Source organism: Schistocerca gregaria, unplaced genomic scaffold (genome assembly GCF_023897955.1).
Source record: "Schistocerca gregaria isolate iqSchGreg1 unplaced genomic scaffold, iqSchGreg1.2 ptg000199l, whole genome shotgun sequence".
Lineage (NCBI taxonomy): Eukaryota > Metazoa > Arthropoda > Insecta > Orthoptera > Acrididae > Schistocerca > Schistocerca gregaria.
Genome location: NW_026061737.1, coordinates 12,473,654 through 12,497,741, shown reverse-complemented (window position 1 = coordinate 12,497,741; position 24,088 = coordinate 12,473,654).

Genomic DNA, 24,088 nt, shown 5'->3' with positions numbered 1-24,088 from the left:
GGTATGTGGAGACTCTAAAAGCACCATAGTAGAACACAGCTGAAGCTTCTAAGTTGATGTAATAGCCAGTAAGAAGTAGTACATCTGAAGTTCTAGGTATCGATTATTGACTTTTTAGCTGGCTTTGGTGCCTTGGACATGAGCTAGGACCATAAGATTCTGCATGAAACGCGGACTAGCAGCCGAGTTGCACGCGAGAATGTGAAAAGTGTTCATATATAGTAAAAACCTGAGAAATCCGTCCGTTTTCGTCATTTGTTATCGAATCGACTTAAAGCCAGATCGTCACATTGGCCGCTCTTCTCCCTGAAACGGTTGTACTTTTCGTCTGAAAGCTATGTCGCGTGCTGCGGAATGCGGAGACACTAAAAGCACCATAGTAGAACAAAGATGAAGCTTCTAAGATGATGTAATAGCCAGTAAGAAGTAGTACAACACTAGTTCTAGGTATCGATTATTGACTTTTTAGCTTGCTTTGGTGCCTTGGACATGCGCTAGGACCATAAGATTCTGCATGAAAGGAGGACTAGGAGCCGAGTTGCATGGGAGAATGTGAGAAGTGTTCATATATAGTAAAAACCTGAGAAATTCGTCCGTTTTCGTCATTTGTTACCGAATCGACTTAAAGCCAGGTCGTCACATTGGCCGATCTTCTGTCTGAAACGGTTGTACATATCGTCTGCAAAGCTATGTCGCGTGTTGCGGTATGTGGAGACTCTAAAAGCACCATAGTAGAACACAGCTGAAGCTTCTAAGTTGATGTAATAGCCAGTAAGAAGTAGTACATCTGAAGTTCTAGGTATCGATTATTGACTTTTTAGCTGGCTTTGGTGCCTTGGACATGAGCTAGGACCATAAGATACTGCATGAAACGCGGACTAGCAGCCGAGTTGCACGCGAGAATGTGAAAAGTGTTCATATGTAGCAAAAACCTGAGAAATCCGTCCGTTTTCGTCATTTGTTATCGAATCGACTTAAAGCCAGATCGTCACATTGGCCGCTCTTCTCTCTGAAACGGTTGTACTTATCGTCTGAAAGCTATGTCGCGTGCTGCGGAATGCGGAGACACTAAAAGCACCATAGCAGAACACAGCTGAAGCTTCTAAGTTGATGTAATAGCCAGTAAGAAGTAGTACATCTGAAGTTCTAGGTATCGATTATTGACTTTTTAGCTGGCTTTGGTGCCTTAGACATGAGCTAGGACCATAAGATTCTGCATGAAACGCGGTCTAGCAGCCGAGTTGCACGCGAGAATGTGAAAAGTGTTCATATGTAGTAAAAACCTGAGAAATCCGTCCGTTTTCGTCATTTGTTATCGAATGGACTTAAAGCCAGATCGTCACATTGGCCACTCTTCTCTCTGAAACGGTTGTACTTATCGTCTGAAAGCTATGTCGCGTGCTGCAGTATGCGGAGACACTAAAAGCACCATAGTAGAACACAGATGAAGCTTCTAAGTTGATGTAATAGCCAGTAAGAAGTAGTACATCTCAAGTTCTAGGTATCGATTATTGACTTTTTAGCTGGCTTTGGTGCCTTGGACATGAGCTAGGACCATAAGATTCTGCATAAAAGGAGGACTAGCAGCCGAGTTGCACGGGAGAATGTGAAAAGTGTTCATATGTAGTAAAATCCTGAGAGATCCGTCCGTTTTCGTCATTTGTTATCGAATCGACTTAAAGCCAGATCGTCACATTGGCCGCTCTCCTCTCTGAAACGGTTGTACTTATCGTCTGAAAGCTATGTCGCGTGCTGCGGTATGCGGAGACACTAAAAGCACCATAGTAGGACACAGATGAAGCTTCTAAGATGATGAAATAGCCAGTAAGAATTAGTACAATACCAGTTTTAGGTATCGATTATTGACTTTTTAGCAGGCTTTGGTGCCTTGGACATGAGCTAGGACCTTAAGATTCTGCATGAAAGGAGGACTAGCAGCCGAATTGCACGCGAGATTGTGAAAAGTGTTCATATGTAGTAAAAACCTGAGAAATCCGTCTGTTTCGTCATTTGGTATGGAATCGACTTAAAGCCAGATCGTCACATTGGCCGCTCTTCTCTCTGAAACGGTTGTACTTATCGTCTGCAAAGCTATGTCGCGTGCTGCGGTTTGTGGAGACACTAAAAGCACCATAGTAGAACACAGATGAAGCTTCTAAGTTGATGTAATAGCCAGTAAGAAGTAGTACAATTCGAGTTTTAGGTATCGATTATTGACTTTTTCGCTGGCCTTGGTGCATTGGACGTGAGCTAGGACCTTAAGATTCTGCATGAAAGGAGGACTAGCAGCCGAGTTGCATGAGAGAATGTGAAACGTGTTCATGTGTATTAAAAACCTGAGAAATCCGTCCGTTTTCGTCATTTGTTATCGAATCGACTTAAAGCCAGATCGTCGCATTGGCCGCTCTTCTCTCTGAAACGGTTGTACTTATCGTCTGAAAGCTATGTCGCGTGCTGCGGTATGCGGAGACACTAAAAGCACCATAGTAGAACACAGATGAAGCTTCTACGATGATGTAATAGCCAGTAAGAATTAGTACAATACCAGTTTTACGTATCGGTTATTGACTTTTTAGCTGGCTTTGGTGCCTTGGACATGAGCTAGGACCTTAAGATTCTGCATGAAAGGAGTACTAGCAGCCGAATTGCACGGGAGAATGTGAAAAGTGTTCATATGTAGTAAAACCCTGAGAAATCCGTCCGTTTTATTCATTTGTTACGGAATCGATTTAAAGCCAGGTCGTCACATTGTCCGCTCTTCTCTCTGAAACGGTTGTACATATCGTCTGCAAAGCTATGTCGCGTGCTGCGATATGCGGGGACACTAAAATCACCATAGTAGAACATTGATGAAGCTTCTAAGTTGATGTAATAGCTAGTAAGAATTAGTACAATACCAGATTTAGGTATCGATTATTGACTTTTTAGCTGGCTTTGGTGCCTTGGACATGAGCTAGGACCTTAAGGTTCTGCATGAATGGAGGACTAGCAGCCGAGTTGCACGGGAGGATGTGAAAAGTGTTCATGTGTAGTAAAAACCTGAGAAATCCGTCCGTTTTCGTCATTTGTTATCGAATCGACTGAAAGCCAGGTCGTCACATTGGCCGCTCTTCTCTCTGAAACGGTTGTACTTATCGTCTGCAAAGGTATGTCGCGTGTTGCGGTATGTGGAGACTCGAAAAGCACCATAGTAGAACATAGATGAAACTTCCAAGATGATGTAATAGCCAGTAAGAATTAGTACAATACCAGATTTAGGTATCGATTATTGACTTTTTAGCTGGATTTGGTGCCTTGGACATGAGCTAGGACCTTAAGATTCTGCATGAAAGGAGGACTAGCAGCCGAGTTGCACAGGAGGATGTGAAAAGTGTTCATATGTAGTAAAAACCTGGACATCCGTCCGTTTTCGTCATTTGTTATCGAATCGACTTAAAGCCAGATCGTCACATTGGCCGCTCTTCGCTCTGAAACGGTTGTACTTATCGCCTGCAAAGCTATGTCGCGTGCTACGTTATGCGGAGACACTAATAGCACCATAGTAGAACACAGATGAAGCTTCTAAGTTGATGTGATAGCCAGTAAGAAGTAGTACAATCCAAGTTTTAGGTATCGATTTTTGACTTTTTAGCTGGCTTTGGTGCATTGGACGTGAGCTAAGACCTTAAGATTCTGCATGAAAGGAGGACTAGCAGCCAAGTTGCACGGGAGAAGGTGAAAAGTGTTCATATGTAGTAAAAACCTGAGAAATCCGTCCGTTTTCGTCATTTGTTATCGAATCGACTTAAAGCCAGATCGTCACATTGGCCGCTCTTCTCTCTGAAACGGTTGTACTTATCGTCTGCAAAGCTATGTCGCGTGCTGCGGTATGTGGAGGCACTAAGAGCACCATAGTAGAACACAGATGAAGCTTCTAAGTTGATGTAATAGCCAGTAAGAAGTAGTACATCTCAAGTACTAGGTATCGATTATTGACTTTTTAGCTGGCTTTGGTGCCTTGGACATGAGCTAGGACCATAAGATTCTGCATGAAAGGAGGACTAGCAGCCGAGTTGCAAGGGAGAATGTGAAAAGTGTTCATATGTAGTAAAAACCTGAGAAATCCGTCCGTTTTCGTCATTTGTTATCGAATCGACTTAAAGCCAGATCGTCACATTGGCCGCTCTTCTCTCTGAAACGGTTGTACTTATCGTCTGCAAAGCTATGTCGCGTGCTGCGGTATGTGGAGGCACTAAAAGCACCATAGTAAAACACAGATGAAGCTTCTAAGTTGATGTAATAACCAGTAAGAAGTAGTACAATTCAAGTTTTAAGTGTCGATTATTGACTTTTTAGCTGGCTTTGGTGCCTTGGACAAGAGCTAGGACCTTAAGATTCTGCATGAAAGGAGGAAAAGCAGCCGAGTTGCACGGGAGAATGTGAAAAGTGTTCATATGTACTAAAAACCTGAGAAATCCGTCCGTTTCCGTCATTTGTTATCGAATCGACTTAAAGCCAGGTCGTCACATTGGCCGCTCTTCTGTCTGAAACGGTTGTACATATCGTCTGCAAAGCTATGTCGCGTGTTGCGGTGTGTGGAGACTCTAAAAGCACCATAGTAGAACACAGATGAAGCTTCTAAGATGATGTAATAGCCAGTAAGAAGTAGTACAATTCAAGTTTTAAGTGTCGATTACTGACTTTTTAGCTGGCTTTGGTGCCTTGGACATGAGCTAGGACCATAAGATTCTGCATGAAAGGAGGACTAGCAGCCGAATTGCAAGGGAGAATGTGAAAAGTGTTCATATGTAGTAAAAACCTGAGAAATCCGTCCGTTTTCGTCATTTGTTATAGAATCGACTTAAAGCCAGATCGTCACATTGGCCGCTCTTCTCTCTGAAACGGTTGTACTTATCGTCTGCAAAGCTATGTCGCGTGCTGCGGTATGTGGAGGCACTAAAAGCACCATAGTAAAACACAGATGAAGCTTCTAAGTTGATGTAATAACCAGTAAGAAGTAGTACAATTCAAGTTCTAAGTGTCGATTATTGACTTTTTAGCTGGCTTTGGTGCCTTGGACATGAGCTAGGACCATAAGATTCTGCATGAAAGGAGGACTAGCAGCCGAGTTGCAAGGGAGAATGTGAAAAGTGTTCATATGTAGTAAAAACCTGAGAAATCCGTCCGTTTTCGTCATTTGTTATCGAATCGACTTAAAGCCAGATCGTCACATTGGCCGCTCTTCTCTCTGAAACGGTTGTACTTATCGTCTGAAAGCTATGTCGCGTGCTGCAGTATGCGGAGACACTAAAAGCACCATAGTAGAACACAGATGAAACTTCTAAGATGATGTAATAGCCAGTAAGAATTAGTACAATACCAGATTTAGGTATCGATTATTGACTTTTTAGCTTGCTTTGGTGCCTTGGACATGAGCTAGGACCTAAAGATTCTGCATTAAAGGAGGTCTAGCAGCCGAATTGCACGCGAGATTGTGAAAAGTGTTCATATGTAGTAAAAACCTGAGAAATCCGTCCGTTTTCGTCATTTGTTATCGAATCGACTTAAAGCCAGATCGTCACATTGGCCGCTCTTCTCTCTGAAACGGTTGTACTTATCGTCTGCAAAGCTATGTCGCGTGCTGCGGTATGCGGAGACACTAAAAGCACCATAGTAGAACACAGATGAAGCTTCTAAGATGATGTAATAGCCAGTAAGAAGTAGTACAATTCAAGTTTTAAGTATCGATTATTGACTTTTTAGCTGGCTTTGGTGCCTTGGACATGAGCTAGGACCTTAAGATTCTGCATGAAAGGAGGACTAGCAGCCGAGTTGCACGGGAGGATGTGAAAAGTGTTCATATGTAGTAATAACCTGAGACATCCGTCCGTTTTCGTCATTTGTTATCGTATCGACTTAAAGCCAGATCGTCACATTGGCCGCTCTTCGCTCTGAAACGGTTGTACTTATTGCCTGCAAAGCTATGTCGCGAGCTGCGTTATGCGGAGACACTAATAGCACCATAGTAGAACACAGATGAAGCTTCTAAGTTGATGTAATAGCCAGTAAGAAGTAGTACAATCCAAGTTTTAGGTATCGATTATTGACTTTTTAGCTGGCTTTGGTGCATTGGACGTGAGCTAAGACCTTAAGATTATGCATGAAAGGAGGACTAGCAGCCAAGTTGCACGGGAGAAGGCGAAAAGTATTCATATGTAGTAACAACCTGAGAAATCCGTCCGTTTTCGTCATTTGTTATCGAATCGACTTAATGCCAGATCGTCACATAGGCCGCTCTTCTCTCTGAAACGGTTGTACTTATCGTCTGCAAAGCTATGTCGCGTGCTGCGGTATGTGGAGGCACTAAAAGCACCATAGTAAAACACAGATGAAGCTTCTAAGTTGATGTAATAGCCAGTAAGAAGTAGTGCAAGTGAAATTTTAGATATCGATTATTGACTTTTTACCATTCTTTGGTGCCTTGGACATGAGCTAGGACCTTAAGATTCTGCATGAAAGGAGGACTAGCAGCCGAGTAGCAAGGGAGAATGTGAAAAGTGTTCATATGTAGTAAAAACCTGAGAAATCCGTCCGTTTTCGTCATTTGTTATCGAATCGACTGAAAGCCAGATCGTCACATTAGCCGCTCTTCTCTCTGAAACGGTTGTACTTATCGTCTGCAAAGCTATGTCGCGTGCTGCGGTATGTGGAGACACTAAAAGCACCATTGTAGAACACAGACGAAACTTCTAAGTAGATGTAATAGCTAGTAAGAAGTAGTACAACTCAAGTTTTAGGTATCGATTATTGACTTTTTAGCCGGCTTTGGTGCCTTGGACATGAGCTAGGACCATAAGATTCTGCATGAAAGGAGGACTAGCAGCCGAGTTGCATGGGAAAATGTGAAAAGTGTTCACATGTAGTAAAAACCTGAGAAATCCGTCCGTTTTCGTCATTTGTTGTCGAATCGACTTAAAGCCAGATCGTCACATTGGCCGCTCTTCTCTCTGAAACGGTTGTACTTATTTTCTGAAAGCTATGTCGCGTGCTGCGGTATGCGGAGACACTAAAAGCACCATAGTAAAACACAGATGAAGCTTATAAGATGATGTAATAGCCAGTAAGAATTAGTACAATACCAGTTTTAGGTATCGATTATTGACCTTTTAGCTGGCTTTGGTGCCTTGGACATGAGCTAGGACACTAAGATTCTGCATGAACGGAGGACTAGCAGCCGAGTTGCACAGGAGGATGTGAAAAGTGTTCATATGTAGTAAAAACCTGAGAAATCCGTACGTTTTCGTCATTTGTTATTGAATCGACTTAAAGCCAGATCGTCACATTGGCCGCTCCTCTCTCTGAAACGGTTGTACTTATCGTCTGAAAGCTACGTCGCGTGCTTGGGTATGCGAAGACACTAAAAGCACCATAGTAGAACACAGATGAAGCTTCAAAGATGATGTAATAGCCAGTAAGGTTAGTACATGACCAGTTTTAGGTATCGATTATTGACTTTTTAGCTGGCTTTGGTGCCTTGGACATGAGCTAGGACCTTAAGATTCTGCATGAAAGGAGGACTAGCAGCCGAGTTGCATGGGAAAATGTGAAAAGATGATGTAATAGCCAGTAAGGTTAGTACATGACCAGTTTTAGGTATCGATTATTGACTTTTTAGCTGGCTTTGGTGCCTTGGACATGAGCTAGGACCTTAAGATTCTGCATGAAAGGAGGACTAGCAGCCGAGTTGGATGGGAGAATGTGAAAAGTGTTCATATGTAGTAAAAACCTGAGAAATCCGTCCGCTTCCATCATTTGTTATCGAATCGACCTAAAGCCAGATCGTCACATTGGCCGCTCTTCTCTCTGAAACGGTTGTACTTATCGTCTGAAAGCTATGTCCCGTGCTGCGGTATTCGGAGAGACTAAAAGCACCATAGTAGAACACAGATGAAGCTTCTAAGATGATGTAATTGCCAGTAAGAAATAGTACCAGTTTTAGGTATCGATTATTGACTTTTTAGCTGGCTTTGGAGCCTTGGACATGATCTAGGACCTTAAGATTCTGCATGAAAGGAGGACTAGCAGCCGAATTGCACGGAAGATTGTGAAAAGTGTTCATATGTAGTAAAAACCTGAGAAATCCGTCCGTTTCGTCATTTGTTATCGAATCGACTTAAAGCCAGATCGTCACATTGGCCGCTCATCTCTCAGAAACGGTTGTACTTATCGTCTGCAAATCTATGTCGCGTGCTGCGGTTTGTGGACACACTAAAAGCACCATAGTACAACACAGATGAAGCTTCTAAGATGATGTAATAGCCAGTAAGAAGCAGTACAATTCAAGTTTTAGGTATCGATTATTGACTTTTTAGCTGGCTTTGGTGCCTTGGACATGAGCTAGGACCTTAAGATTCTGCATGAAAGGAGGACTAGCAGCCGAGTTGCACGGGAGAATGTGAAAAGTGTTCATATGTAGTAAAAACCTGTGAAATCCGTCCGTTTTCGTCATTTGTTATCGAATCGACTTAAAGCCAGATCGTCACATTGGCCGCTCTTCTCTCTGAAACGGTTGTACTTATCGTCTGCAAAGCTATGTCGCGTGCTGCGGTATGTGGAGACTCTAAAAGCACCATAGCAGAACACAGATGAAGCTTCTAAGTTGATGTAATAGCCAGTAAGAAGTAGTACAATTGAAATTTTAGATATCGATTATTGACTTTTTAGCTGGCTTTGGTGCCTTGGACTTGAGCTAGGACCTTAAGATTCTGCATGAAAGGAGGACCACCAGCCGAATTGCACGGGAAAATGTGAAAAGTGTTCATACGTAGTAAAAAACTGAGAAATCCGTCCGTTTTCGTCATTTGTTATGGAATCGACTTAAAGCCAGATCGTCACATTGGCCGCTCTTCTCTCTGAAACGGTTGTACTTATCGTCTGCAAAGCTATGTCGCGTGCTGCGGTTTGTGGACACACTAAAAGCACCATAGTACAAAACAGATGAAGCTTCTAAGTTGATGTAATAGCCAGTAAGAAGTAGTACAATTCAAGTTTTAGGTATCGATTATTGACTTTTTAGCTGGCTTTGGTGCGTTGGACATGAGCTAGGACATTAAGATTCTGCATGAAAGGAGGACTAGCAGCCGAATTGCACGGGAGATTGTGAAAAGTGTTCATATGTAGTAAAAACCTGAGAAATCCGTTCGTTTTCGTCATTTGCTATCGAATCGACTTAAAACCAGATCGTCACATTGGCGCTCTTCTCTCTGAAACGGTTGTACTTATCGTCTGCAAAGCTATGTCGCGTGCTGCGGTATGCGGAGACACTAAAAGCACCATAGTAGAACACAGATGAAGCTTCTAAGTTGATGTAATAGCCAGTAAGATGTAGTACACTTCAAGTTTTAGGTATCGATTATTGACTTTTTAGCAGGCTTTGGTGCCTTGGACATGAGCTAGGACCTTAAGATTCTACATAAAAGGAGGACGAGCAGCCGAGTTGCATGGGAGAATGTGAAAAGTGTTCATATGTAGTAAAAACCTGTGAAATCCGTCCGTTTTCGTCATTTGTTATCGAATCGACTTAAAGCCAGATCGTCACATTGGCCGCTCTTCTCTCTGAAACGGTTGTACTTATCGTCCGCAAAGCTATGTCGCAGTGCTGCGGTATGTGGAGACTCTAAAAGCACCATAGCAGAACACAGATGAAGCTTCTAAGTTGATGTAATAGCCAGTAAGAAGTAGTACAACTCAACTTTTAGGTATCGATTATTGACTTTTTAGCTGGCTTTGGTGCCTTGGACATGAGCTAGGACCATTAGATTCTGCATGAAAGGAGGACTAGCAGCCGAGTTGCACGGGACAATGTGAAAAGTGTTCATACGTAGTAAAAAACTGAGAAATCCGTCCGTTTTCGTCATTTGTTATGGAATCGACTTAAAGCCAGATCGTCACATTGGCCGCTCTTCTCTCTGAAACGGTTGTACTTATCGTCTGCAAAGCAATGTCGCGTGCTGCGGTTTGTGGACACACTAAAAGCACCATAGTACAACACAGATGAAGCTTCTAAGATGATGTAATAGCCAGTAAGAAGTACTACAATTCAAGTTTTAGGTATCGATTATTGACTTTTCAGCTGGCTTTGGTGCCTTGGACATGAGCTAGGACCTTAAGATTCTGCATGAAAGGAGGACTAGCAGCCGAATTGCAAGGGAGAATGTGAAAAGTGTTCATATGTGGTAAAAACCTGAGAAATCCGTTCGTTTTCGTCATTTGCTATCGAATAGACGTAAAACCAGATCGTCACATTGGCGCTCTTCTCTCTGAAACGGTTGTACTTATCGTCTGCAAAGCTATGTCGCGTGCTGCGGTATGCGGAGACACTAAAAGCACCATAGTAGAACACAGATGAAGCTTCTAAGTTGATGTAATAGCCAGTAAGAAGTAGTAGAACTCAAGTTTTAGGTATCGATTATTGACTTTTTAGCTGGCTTTGGTGCCTTGTACATGAGCTAGGACCATAAGATTCTGCATGAAATTAGGACTAGCAGCCGAGTTGCACGGGACAATGTGAAAAGTGTTCATACGTAGTAAAAACCTGAGAAATCCGTTCGTTATCGTCATTTGTTATCGAATGGACTTTAAGCCAGATCGTCACATTGGCCGCTCTGCTCTCTGAAACGGTTGTACTTATCGTCTGCAAAGCTATGTCGCGTTCTGCGGTATGCGGAGACACTAAAATCACCATAGTTAAACACAGATGAGGCTTCTGTGTTGATTTAATAGCCAGTAAGAAGTAGTACAATTCAAGTTTTAGGTATCGATTATTGACTTTTTAGCTGGCTTTGGTGCCTTGGACATGAACTAATACCCTAAGAATCTGCATGAGAGGAGGACTAGCAGCCAAGTTGCACGAGAGAATGTGAAAAGTGCTCATATGTAGTAAAAACCTGAGAGATCCGTTCGCCATCGTCATTTGTTATCGAATCGACTTAAAGCCAGATCGTCACATTTTCCGCTCTACTCTCTGAAACAGTTGTACTTATCGTCTGCAAAGCTATGTCGCATTGCTGCGGTATGCGGAGACACTAAAGGCACCATAGTAGACCACAGATCAAGCTTCTAATTTGATGTAATAGCCAGTAAGAAGTAGTACAATTCAAGTTTTACTTATCGATTATTGACTTTTCAGCTGGCTTTGGTGCCTTGGACATGAGCTAGGACCTTAAGATTCTGCATGAAAGGAGGGCTAGCAGCTGAGTTGCACGGGAGAATGTGAAAAGTGTTCATATGTAGTAAAAACCTGAGAAATCCGTCCGTTTTCGTCATTTGTTATGGAATCGACTTAAAGCCAGATCGTCACATTGGCCGCTCTCCTCTCTGAAACGGTTGTACTTATCGTCTGCAAAGCTATGTCGCGTGCTGCGGTATGCAGAGACACTAAATGCACCATAGTAGAACACAGATGAAGCTTCTAATTTGATGTAATAGCCAGTAAGAGGTAGTACAATTCAAGTTTAAAGTACCGATTATTAACTTTTTAGCTGGCTTTGGTGAATTGGACATGAGCTAGGACCTTAAGATTCTGCATGAAAGGAGGACTAGCAGCCGAGTTGCACGGGAGAATGTGAAAAGTTTTCATATGTAGTAAAAACCTGAGAAATCGGTCCATTTTCGTCATTTGTTATCGAATCGACTTAAAACCGGATCGTGACATTGGCCGCTCTTCTCTCTGAAACGGTTGTACTTATCGTCTGCAAAGCTATGTCGCGTGCTGCGGTATGCGGAGACACTAAAAGCACCATAGTAGAACACAGATGAAGCTTCTACGTTGATGTAATAGCTAGTAAGAAGTAGTACAACTCAAGTTTTAGGTATCGATTATTGACTTTTTAGCCGGCTTTGGTGCCTTGGACATGAGCTAGGACCATAAGATTCTGCATGAAAGGAGGACTAGCAGCCGAGTTGCATGGGAAAATGTGAAAAGTGTTCACATGTAGTAAAAACCTGAGAAATCCGTCCGTTTTCGTCATTTGTTGTCGAATCGACTTAAAGCCAGATCGTCACATTGGCCGCTCTTCTCTCTGAAACGGTTGTACTTATCGTCTGAAAGCTATGTCGCGTGCTGCGGTGTGCGGAGACACTAAAAGCACCATAGTAAAACACAGATGAAGCTTATAAGATGATGTAATGGCCAGTAAGAATTAGTACAATACCAGTTTTAGGTATCGATTATTGACTTTTTAGCTGGCTTTGGTGCCTTGGACATGAGCTAGGACCCTAAGATTCTGCATGAACGGAGGACTAGCAGCCGAGTTGCACAGGAGGATGTGAAAAGTGTTCATATGTAGTAAAAACCTGAGAAATCCGTACGTTTTCGTCATTTGTTATTGAATCGACTTAAAGCCAGATCGTCACATTGGCCGCTCCTCTCTCTGAAACGGTTGTACTTATCGTCTGAAAGCTACGTCGCGTGCTGGGGTATGCGATGACACTAAAAGCACCATAGTAGAACACAGATGAAACTTCAAAGATGATGTAATAGCCAGTAAGGTTAGTACATGACCAGTTTTAGGTATCGATTATTGACTTTTTAGCTGGCTTTGGTGCCTTGGACATGAGCTAGGACCTTAAGATTCTGCATGAAAGGAGGACTAGCAGCCGAGTTGGATGGGAGAATGTGAAAAGTGTTCATATGCAGTAAAAACCTGAGAAATCCGTCCGCTTCCATCATTTGTTATCGAATCGACCTAAAGCCAGATCGTCACATTGGCCGCTCTTCGCTCTGAAACGGTTGTACTTATTGCCTGCAAAGCTATGTCGCGAGCTGCGTTATGCGGAGACACTAATAGCACCATAGTAGAACACAGATGAAGCTTCTAAGTTGATGTAATAGCCAGTAAGAAGTAGTACAATCCAAGTTTTAGGTATCGATTATTGACTTTTTAGCTGGCTTTGGTGCATTGGACGTGAGCTAAGACCTTAAGATTATGCATGAAAGGAGGACTAGCAGCCAAGTTGCACGGGAGAAGGCGAAAAGTATTCATATGTAGTAAAAACCTGAGAAATCCGTCCGTTTTCGTCATTTGTTATCGAATCGACTTAATGCCAGATCGTCACATTGGCCGCTCTTCTCTCTGAAACGGTTGTACTTATCGTCTGCAAAGCTATGTCGCGTGCTGCGGTATGTGGAGGCACTAAAAGCACCATAGTAAAACACAAATGAAGCTTCTAAGTTGATGTAATAGCCAGTAAGAAGTAGTGCAAGTGAAATTTTAGATATCGATTATTGACTTTTTACCATTCTTTGGTGCCTTGGACATGAGCTAGGACCTTAAGATTCTGCATGAAAGGAGGACTAGCAGCCGAGTAGCAAGGGAGAATGTGAAAAGTGTTCATATGTAGTAAAAACCTGAGAAATCCGTCCGTTTTCGTCATTTGTTATCGAATCGACTGAAAGCCAGATCGTCACATTAGCCGCTCTTCTCTCTGAAACGGTTGTACTTATCGTCTGCAAAGCTATGTCGCGTGCTGCGGTATGTGGAGACACTAAAAGCACCATTGTAGAACACAGACGAAACTTCTAAGTAGATGTAATAGCTAGTAAGAAGTAGTACAACTCAAGTTTTAGGTATCGATTATTGACTTTTTAGCCGGCTTTGGTGCCTTGGACATGAGCTAGGACCATAAGATTCTGCATGAAAGGAGGACTAGCAGCCGAGTTGCATGGGAAAATGTGAAAAGTGTTCACATGTAGTAAAAACCTGAGAAATCCGTCCGTTTTCGTCATTTGTTGTCGAATCGACTTAAAGCCAGATCGTCACATTGGCCGCTCTTCTCTCTGAAACGGTTGTACTTATCGTCTGAAAGCTATGTCGCGTGCTGCGGTATGCGGAGACACTAAAAGCACCATAGTAAAACACAGATGAAGCTTATAAGATGATGTAATAGCCAGTAAGAATTAGTACAATACCAGTTTTAGGTATCGATTATTGACTTTTTAGCTGGCTTTGGTGCCTTGGACATGAGCTAGGACCCTAAGATTCTGCATGAACGGAGGACTAGCAGCCGAGTTGCACAGGAGGATGTGAAAAGTGTTCATATGTAGTAAAAACCTGAGAAATCCGTACGTTTTCGTCATTTGTTATTGAATCGACTTAAAGCCAGATCGTCACATTGGCCGCTCCTCTCTCTGAAACGGTTGTACTTATCGTCTGAAAGCTACGTCGCATGCTGGGGTATGCGAAGACACTAAAAGCAAAATAGTAGAACACAGATGAAGCTTCAAAGATGATGTAATAGCCAGTAAGGTTAGTACATGACCAGTTTTAGGTATCGATTATTGACTTTTTAGCTGGCTTTGGTGCCTTGGACATGAGCTAGGACCTTAAGATTCTGCATGAAAGGAGGACTAGCAGCCGAGTTGGATGGGAGAATGTGAAAAGTGTTCATATGTAGTAAAAACCTGAGAAATCCGTCCGCTTCCATCATTTGTTATCGAATCGACCTAAAGCCAGATCGTCACAATGGCCGCTCTTCTCTCTGAAACGGTTGTACTTATCGTCTGAAAGCTATGTCGCGTGCTGCGGTATTCGGAGAGACTAAAAGCACCATAGTAGAACACAGATGAAGCTTCTAAGATGATGTAATTGCCAGTAAGAAATAGTACAAGTTTTAGGTATCGATTATTGACTTTTTAGCTGGCTTTGGAGCCTTGGACATGATCTAGGACCTTAAGATTCTGCATGAAAGGAGGACTAGCAGCCGAATTGCACGGAAGATTGTGAAAAGTGTTCATATGTAGTAAAAACCTGAGAAATCCGTCCGTTTCGTCATTTGTTATCGAATCGACTTAAAGCCAGATCGTCACATTGGCCGCTCATCTCTCAGAAACGGTTGTACTTATCGTCTGCAAAGCTATGTCGCGTGCTGCGGTTTGTGGACACACTAAAAGCACCATAGTACAACACAGATGAAGCTTCTAAGATGATGTAATAGCCAGTAAGAAGCAGTACAATTCAAGTTTTAGGTATCGATTATTGACTTTTTAGCTGGCTTTGGTGCCTTGGACATGAGCTAGGACCTTAAGATTCTGCATGAAAGGAGGACTAGCAGCCGAGTTGCACGGGAGAATGTGAAAAGTGTTCATATGTAGTAAAAACCTGTGAAATCCGTCCGTTTTCGTCATTTGTTATCGAATCGACTTAAAGCCAGATCGTCACATTGGCCGCTCTTCTCTCTGAAACGGTTGTACTTATCGTCTGCAAAGCTATGTCGCGTGCTGCGGTATGTGGAGACTGTAAAAGCACCATAGCAGAACACAGATGAAGCTTCTAAGTTGATGTAATAGCCAGTAAGAAGTAGTACAATTGAAATTTTAGATATCGATTATTGACTTTTTAGCTGGCTTTGGTGCCTTGGACATGAGCTAGGACCTTAACATTCTGCATGAAAGGAGGACCACCAGCCGAATTGCACGGGACATTGTGAAAAGTGTTCATATGGAGTAAAAACCTGAGAAATCCGTCCGTTTTCGTCATTTGTTATCGAATCGACTTAAAGCCAGATCGACACATTGGCCACTCTTCTCTCTGAAACGGTTGTACTTATCGTCTGCAAAGATATGTCGCGTGCTGCGGTATGCGGAGACACTAAAATCACCATAGTAGAACACAGATGATGCTTCTAAGTTGATGTAATAGCCAGTAAGGATTAGTACAATACCAGTTTTAGGTATCGATTATTGACTTTTTAGCTGGCTTTGGTGCCTTGGACATGAGCTAGGACATTAAGATTCTGCATGAAAGGAGGACTAGCAGCCGAATTGCATGGGAGATTGTGAAACGTGTTCATATGTATTAAAAAACTGAGAAATCCGTCCGTTTTCGTCATTTGTTATGGAATCGACTTAAAGCCAGATCGTCACATTGGCCGCTCTTCTCTCTGAAACGGTTGTACTTATCGTCTGCAAAGCTATGTCGCGTGCTGCGGTTTGTGGACACACTAAAAGCACCATAGTAGAACACAGATGAAGCTTCTAAGATGATGTAATAGCCAGTAAGAAGTAGTACAATTCAAGTTTTAGGTATCGATTATTGACTTTTTAGCTGGCTTTGGTGCGTTGGACATGAGCTAGGACATTAAGATTCTGCATGAAAGGAGGACTAGCAGCCGAATTGCACGGGAGATTGTGAAAAGTGTTCATATGTAGTAAAAACCTGAGAAATCCGTTCGTTTTCGTCATTTGCTATCGAATAGACGTAAAACCAGATCGTCACATTGGCGCTCTTCTCTCTGAAACGGTTGTACTTATAGTCTGCAAAGCTATGTCGCAGTGCTGCGGTATGTGGAGACTCTAAAAGCACCATAGCAGAACACAGATGAAGCTTCTAAGTTGATGTAATAGCCAGTAAGAAGTAGTACAACTCAAGTTTTAGGTATCGATTATTGACTTTTTAGCTGGCTTTGGTGCCTTGGACATGAGCTAGGACCATTAGATTCTGCATGAAAGGAGGACTAGCAGCCGAGTTGCACGGGACAATGTGAAAAGTGTTCATACGTAGTAAAAAACTGAGAAATCCGTCCGTTTTCGTCATTTGTTATGGAATCGACTTAAAGCCAGATCGTCACATTGGCCGCTCTGCTCTCTGAAACGGTTGTACTTATCGTCTGCAAAGCTATGTCGCGTGCTGCGGTTTGTGGACACACTAAAAGCACCATAGTACAACACAGATGAAGCTTCTAAGATGATGTAATAGCCAGTAAGAAGTAGTGCAATTCAAGTTTTAGGTATCGATTATTGACTTTTCAGCTGGCTTTGGTGCCTTGGACATGAGCTAGGACCTTAAGATTCTGCATGAAAGGAGGACTAGCAGCCGAATTGCAAGGGAGAATGTGAAAAGAGTTCATATGTAGTAAAAACCTGAGAAATCCGTTCGTTTTCGTCATTTGCTATCGAATAGACGTAAAACCAGATCGTCACATTGGCGCTCTTCTCTCTGAAACGGTTGTACTTATCGTCTGCAAAGCTATGTCGCGTGCTGCGGTATGCGGAGACACTAAAAGCACCATAGTAGAACACAGATGAAGCTTCTAAGTTGATGTAATAGCCAGTAAGATGTAGTACACTTCAAGTTTTAGGTATCGATTATTGACTTTTTAGCTGGCTTTGGTGCCTTGGACATGAGCTAGGACCTTAAGATTCTACATAAAAGGAGGACTAGCAGCCGAGTTGCATGGGAGAATGTGAAAAGTGTTCATATGTAGTAAAAACCTGTGAAATCCGTCCGTGTTCGTCATTTGTTATCGAATCGACTTAAAGCCAGATCGTCACATTGGCCGCTCTTCTCTCTGAAACGGTTGTACTTATCGTCCGCAAAGCTATGTCGCAGTGCTGCGGTATGTGGAGACTCTAAAAGCACCATAGCAGAACACAGATGAAGCTTCTAAGTTGATGTAATAGCCAGTAAGAAGTAGTAGAACTCAAGTTTTAGGTATCGATTATTGACTTTTTAGCTGGCTTTGGTGCCTTGGACATGAGCTAGGACCATAAGATTCTGCATGAAAGGTGGACTAGCAGCCGAGTTGCTCGGGACAATGTGAAAAGTGTTCATACGTAGTAAAAACCTGAGAAATCCGTTCGTTATCGTCATTTGTTATCGAATGGACTTTAAGCCAGATCGTCACATTGGCCGCTCTGCTCTCTGAAACGGTTGTACTTATCGTCTGCAAAGCTATGTCGCGTTCTGCGGTATGCGGAGACACTAAAATCACCATAGTAGAACACAGATGAAGCTTCTGTGTTGATTTAATAGCCAGTAAGAAGTAGTACAATTCAAGTTTTAGGTATCGATTATTGACTTTTTAGCTGGCTTTGGTGCCTTGGACATGAACTAGGACCCTAAGAATCTGCATGAGAGGAGGACTAGCAGCCAAGTTGCACGAGAGAATGTGAAAAGTGCTCATATGTAGTAAAAACCTGAGAGATCCGTTCGCCATCGTCATTTGTTATCGAATCGACTTAAAGCCAGATCGTCACATTTTCCGCTCTACTCTCTGAAACGGTTGTACTTATCGTCTGCAAAGCTATGTCGCATTGCTGCGGTATGTGGAGACACTAAAGGCACCATAGTAGACCACAGATCAAGCTTCTAATTTGATGTAATAGCCAGTAAGAAGTAGTACAATTCAAGTTTTACTTATCGATTATTGACTTTTTAGCTGGCTTTGGTGCCTTGGACATGAGCTAGGACCTTAAGATTCTGCATGAAAGGAGGACTAGCAGCCGAGTTGCACGGGAGAATGTGAAAAGTGTTCATATGTAGTAAAAACGTGAGAAGTCCGTCCGTTTTGTCATTTGTTATCGAATCGACTTAAAGCCAGATCGTCACATTGGCCGCTCTTCTCTCCGAAACGGTTGTACTTATCGTCTGAAAGCTATGTCACGTGCTGCGGTATGCGGGGACACTAAAAGCACCATAGTAGAACACAGATGCAGCTTCTAAGATGATGTAATAGCCAGTAAGAATTAGTACAATACCAGTTTTAGGTATCGATTATTGACTTTTAGCTGGCTTTGGTGCGTTGGACATGAGCTAGGACCTTAAGATTCAGCATGAAAGGAGGACTAGCAGCCGAGTTGCACGGGAGAATGTGAAAAGTTTTCATATGTAGTAAAAACCTGAGAAATCGGTCCATTTTCGTCATTTGTTATCGAATCGACTTAAAACCGGATCGTGACATTGGCCGCTCTTCTCTCTGAAACGGTTGTACTTATCGTCTGCAAAGCTATGTCGCGTGCTGCGGTATGCGGAGACACTAAAAGCACCATAGTAGAACACAGATGAAGCTTCTAAGTTGATGTAATAGCTAGTAAGAAGTAGTACAATTGGAATTTTAGATATCGATTATTGACTTTTTAGCTGGCTTTGGTGCCTTGGACATGAGCTAGGACCTTAAGATTCTGCATGAAAGGAGGACTAGCAGCCGAGTTGCACGGGAGAATGTGAAAAGTGTTCATATGTGGTAAAAACCTGAGAAATCCGTCGGTTTTCGTTATTTGTTATCGAATCGACTTAAAGCCAGATCGTCACATTGCCCGCTCGTCTCTCCGAAACGGTTGTATTTATCGTCTGAAAGCTATGTTGCGTGCTGCGGTATGCGGAGACACTAAAAGCACCATAGTAGAACACAGATGAAGCTTGTAAGATGATGTAATAGCCAGTAAGAATTAGTACAATACCAGTTTTAGGTATCGATTATTGACTTTTAGCTGGCTTTGGTGCCTTGGACATGAGCTAGGACCTTAAGATTCTGCATGAAAGGAGGGCTAGCAGCTGAGTTGCACGGGAGAATGTGAAAAGTGTTCATATGTAGTAAAAACCTGAGAAATCCGTCCGTTTTCGTCATTTGTTATGGAATCGACTTAAGGCCAGATCGTCGCATTGGCCGCTCTCCTCTCTGAAACGGTTGTACTTATCGTCTGCAAAGCTATGTCGCGTGCTGCGGTATGCAGAGACACTAAATGCACCATAGTAGAACACAGATGAAGCTTCTAAGTTGATGTAATAGCCAGTAAGAAGTAGTACAATTCAAGTTTTAGGTATCGATTATTGACTTTGTAGCTGGCTTTGGTGCCTTGGACATGAGCTAGGACCTTAAGATTCTGCATGAAAGAAGGACTAGCAGCCGAGTTGTACGGGAGAATGTGAAAAGTGTTCATATGTAGTAAAAACATGAGAAATCCATACGTTTTCGTCATTGGTTATCGATTCGTCTTAAAGCCAGATCGTCACATTGGCTGCTCTTTTCTCTGAAACGGTTGTACTTATCGTCTGCAAAGCTATGTCGCGTGCTGCGGTATGTGGAGACACTAAAAGCACCATAGTAGAACACAGATGAAGCTTCTAAGTTGACGTAATAGCTAGTAAGAGGTAGTACAATTCAAGTTTTAAGTATCGATTATTGACTTTTTACCTGGCTTTGGTGCCTTGGACATGAGCTAGGACCTTAAGATTCTGCATGAAAGGAGGACTAGCAGCCGAGTTGCACGGGAGAATGTGAAAAGTGTTCATATGTAGTAAAAACCTGAGAAGTCCGTCCGTTTTGTCATTTGTTATCGAATCGACGTAAAACCGGATCGTCACATTTGCCGCTCTTCTCTCTGAAACGGTTGTACTTATCGTCTGCAAAACTATGTCGCGTGCTGCGATATGCGGAGACACTAAAAGCACCATAGTAGAACACAGATGAAGCTTCTGAGTTGATGTAATAGCTAGTAAGAAGTAGTACAATTGGAATTTTAGATATCGATTATTGACTTTTTGCTGGTTTTGGTGCCTTGGACATGAGCTAGGACCTTAAGATTCTGCATGAAAGGAGGACTAGCAGCCGAGTTGCACGGGAGAATGTGAAAAGTGTTCATATGTAGTAAAAACCTGAGAAGTCCGTCCGTTTTGTCATTTGTTATCGAATCGACTTAAAGCCAGATCTTCACATTGCCCGCTCTTCTCTCCGAAACGGTTGTATTTATCGTCTGCAAAGCTATGTCGCGTGCGGCAGTATGCGGAGACACTAAAAGCACCATAGTAGAACACAGATGAAGCTTCTAAGATGATGTAATAGCCAGTAAGAATTAGTACAATACCAGTTTTAGGTATAGATTATTGACTTTTAGCTGGCTTTGGTGCCTTGGACATGAGCTAGGACCTTAAGATTCTGCATGAAAGGAGGGCTAGCAGCTGAGTTGCACGGGAGAATGTGAAAAGTGTTCATATGTAGTAAAAACCTGAGAAATCTGTCCGTTTTCGTCATTTGTTATGGAATCGACTTAAAGCCAGATCGTCACATTGGCCGCTCTCCTCTCTGAAACGGTTGTACTTATCGTCTGCAAAGCTATGTCGCGTGCTGCGGTATGCAGAGACACTAAATGCACCATAGTAGAACACAGATGAAGCTTCTAAGTTGATGTAATAGCCAGTAAGAAGTAGTACAATTCAAGTTTTAGGTATCGATTATTGACTTTTTAGCTGGCTTTGGTGCCTTGGACATGAGCTAGGACCTTAAGATTCTGCATGAAAGAAGGACTAGCAGCCGAGTTGTACGGGAGAATGTGAAAAGTGTTCATATGTAGTAAAAACCTGAGAAATCCATACGTTTTCGTCATTGGTTATCGATTCGTCTTCAAGCCAATCGTCACATTGGCTGCTCTTCTCTCTGAAACGGTTGTACTTATCGTCTGCAAAGCTATGTCGCGTGCTGCGGCATGTGGAGACACTAAAAGCACCATAGTAGAACACAGATGAAGCTTCTAAGATGATGTAATAGCCAGTAAGAATTAGTACAATACCAGTTTTGGGTATGGATTATTGACTTTTAGCTGGCTTTGGTGACTTGGACATGAGCTAGGACCTTAAGATTCTGCATGAAAGGAGGGCTAGCAGCCGAGTTGCACGGGAGAATGTGAAAAGTGTTCATATGTAGTAAAAACCTGAGAAATCCGTCCGTTTTCGTCATTTGTTATGGAATCGACTTAAAGCCAGATCGTCACATTGGCCGCTCTCCTCTCTGAAACGGTTGTACTTATCGTCTGCAAAGCTATGTCGCGTGCTGCGGTATGCAGAGACACTAAATGCACCATAGTAGAACACAGATGAAGCTTCTAAGTTGATGTAATAGCCTGTAAGAAGTAGTACAATTCAAGTTTTAGGTATCGATTTTTGACTTTGTAGATGGCTTTGGTGCCTTGGACATGAGCTAGGACCTTAAGATTCTGCATGAAAGAAGGACTAGCAGCCGAGTTTAAGGGAGAATGTGAAAAGTGTTCATATGTAGTAAACACCTGAGAAATCCATACGTTTTCGTCATTGGTTATCGATTCGTCTTAAAGCAAGATCGTCACATTGGCTGCTCTTTTCTCTGAAACGGTTGTACTTATCGTCTGCAAAGCTATGTCGCGTGCTGCGGTATGTGGAGACACTAAAAGCACCATAGTAGAACACAGATGAAGCTTCCAAGTTGACGTAATAGCTAGTAAGAGGTAGTACAATTCAAGGTTTAAGTATCGATTATTGACTTTTTAGCTGGCTTTGGTGCCTTGGACATGAGCTAGGACCTTAAGATTCTGCATGAAAGGAGGACTAGCAGCCGAGTTGCACGGGAGATTGTGAAAAGTGTTCATATGTAGTAAAAACCTGAGAGATCCGTTCGCCATCGTCATTTGTTAACGAATCGACTTAAAGCCAGATCGTCACATTGGCCGCTCTCCTCTCTGAAACGGTTGTACTTATCGTCTGCAAAGCTATGTAGCGTGCTGCGGTATGTAGAGACACTAAATGCACCATAGTAGAACACAGATGAAGCTTCTAAGTTGATGTAATAGCCAGTAAGAAGTAGTACAATTCAAGTTTTAGGTATCGATTATTGACTTGGTAGCTGGCTTTGGTGCCTTGGACATGAGCTAGGACCTTAAGATTCTGCATGAAAGAAGGACTAGCAGCCGAGTTGTACGGGAGAATGTGAAAAGTGTTCATATGTAGTAAAAACCTGAGAAATCCATACGTTTTCGTCATTGGTTATCGAACCGACTTAAAGCCTGATCGTCACATTGGCCGCTCTTCTCTCTGAAACGGTTGTACTTATCGTCTGCAAAGCTATGTCGAGTGCTGCGGTATGTGGAGACACTAAAATCACCATAGTAGAACACAGATGAAGCTTCTAAGTTGATGTAATAGCCAGTAAGAAGTAGTACAATTCAAGTTTTAGGTATCGATTATTGACTTTTTAGCTGGCTTTGGTGCCTTGGACATGAGCTAGGACCTTAAGATTCTGCATGAAAGAAGGACTAGCAGCCGAGTTGTACGGGAGAATGTGAAAAGTGTTCATATGTAGTAAAAACCTGAGAAATCCATACGTTTTCGTCATTGGTTATCGATTCGTCTTCAAGCCAATCGTCACATTGGCTGCTCTTCTCTCTGAAACGGTTGTACTTATCGTCTGCAAAGCTATGTCGCGTGCTGCGGCATGTGGAGACACTAAAAGCACCATAGTAGAACACAGATGAAGCTTCTAAGATGATGTAATAGCCAGTAAGAATTAGTACAATACCAGTTTTGGGTATCGATTATTGACTTTTAGCTGCCTTTGGTGACTTGGACATGAGCTAGGACCTTAAGATTCTGCATGAAAGGAGGGTTAGCAGCCGAGTTGCACGGGAGAATGTGAAAAGGGTTCATATGTAGTAAAAACCTGAGAAATCCGTCCGTTTTCGTCATTTGTTATGGAATCGACTTAAAGCCAGATCGTCACATTGGCCGCTCTTTCCTCTGACGCTGTTGTACTTATCGTCTGCAATGCTATGTCGCGTGCTGCGGTTTGTGGACACACTAAAAGCAGCATAGTAGAACACAGATGAAGCTTCTAAGTTGATGTAATAGCTAGTAAGAAGTAGTACAATTGAAATTTTAGATATCGATTATTGACTTTTTAGCTGGCTTTGGTGCCTTGGACATGAGCTAGGACCTTAAGATTCTGCATGAAAGGAGGACTAGCAGCCGAGTTGCACGGGAGAAAGTGAAAAGTGTTCATATGTGGTAAAAACCCGAGATATCCGTACGTTTTCGTCATTGGTTATCGAATCGTCTTAAAGCCAGATCGTCACATTGGCCGCTCTTCTCTCTGAAACGGTTGTATTTATCGTCTGCAAAGCTATGTCGAGTGCTGCGGTATGTGGAGACACTAAAATCACCATAGTAGAACACAGATGAAGCTTCTAAGTTGATGTAATAGCCAGTAAGAGGTAGTACAATTCAAGTTTTAGGTATCGATTATTGACGTTTTAGCTGGCTTTCGTGACTTGGACATGAGCTAGGACCTTAAGATTCTGCATGAAAGGAGGACTAGCAGCTGACTTGCCTGGGAGAATATGAAAAGTGTTCATATGTAGTAAAAACCTGAGAAGTCCTTCCGTTTTCGTCATTTGTTATCGAATCGACCTAAAGCCAGATCGTGACATTGGCCGCCCTTCTCTCTGAAACGGTTGCACTTATCGTCTGCAAAGCTATGTCGCGTGCTGCAGTATGCGGAGACACTAAAAGCAGCATAGTAGAACACAGAT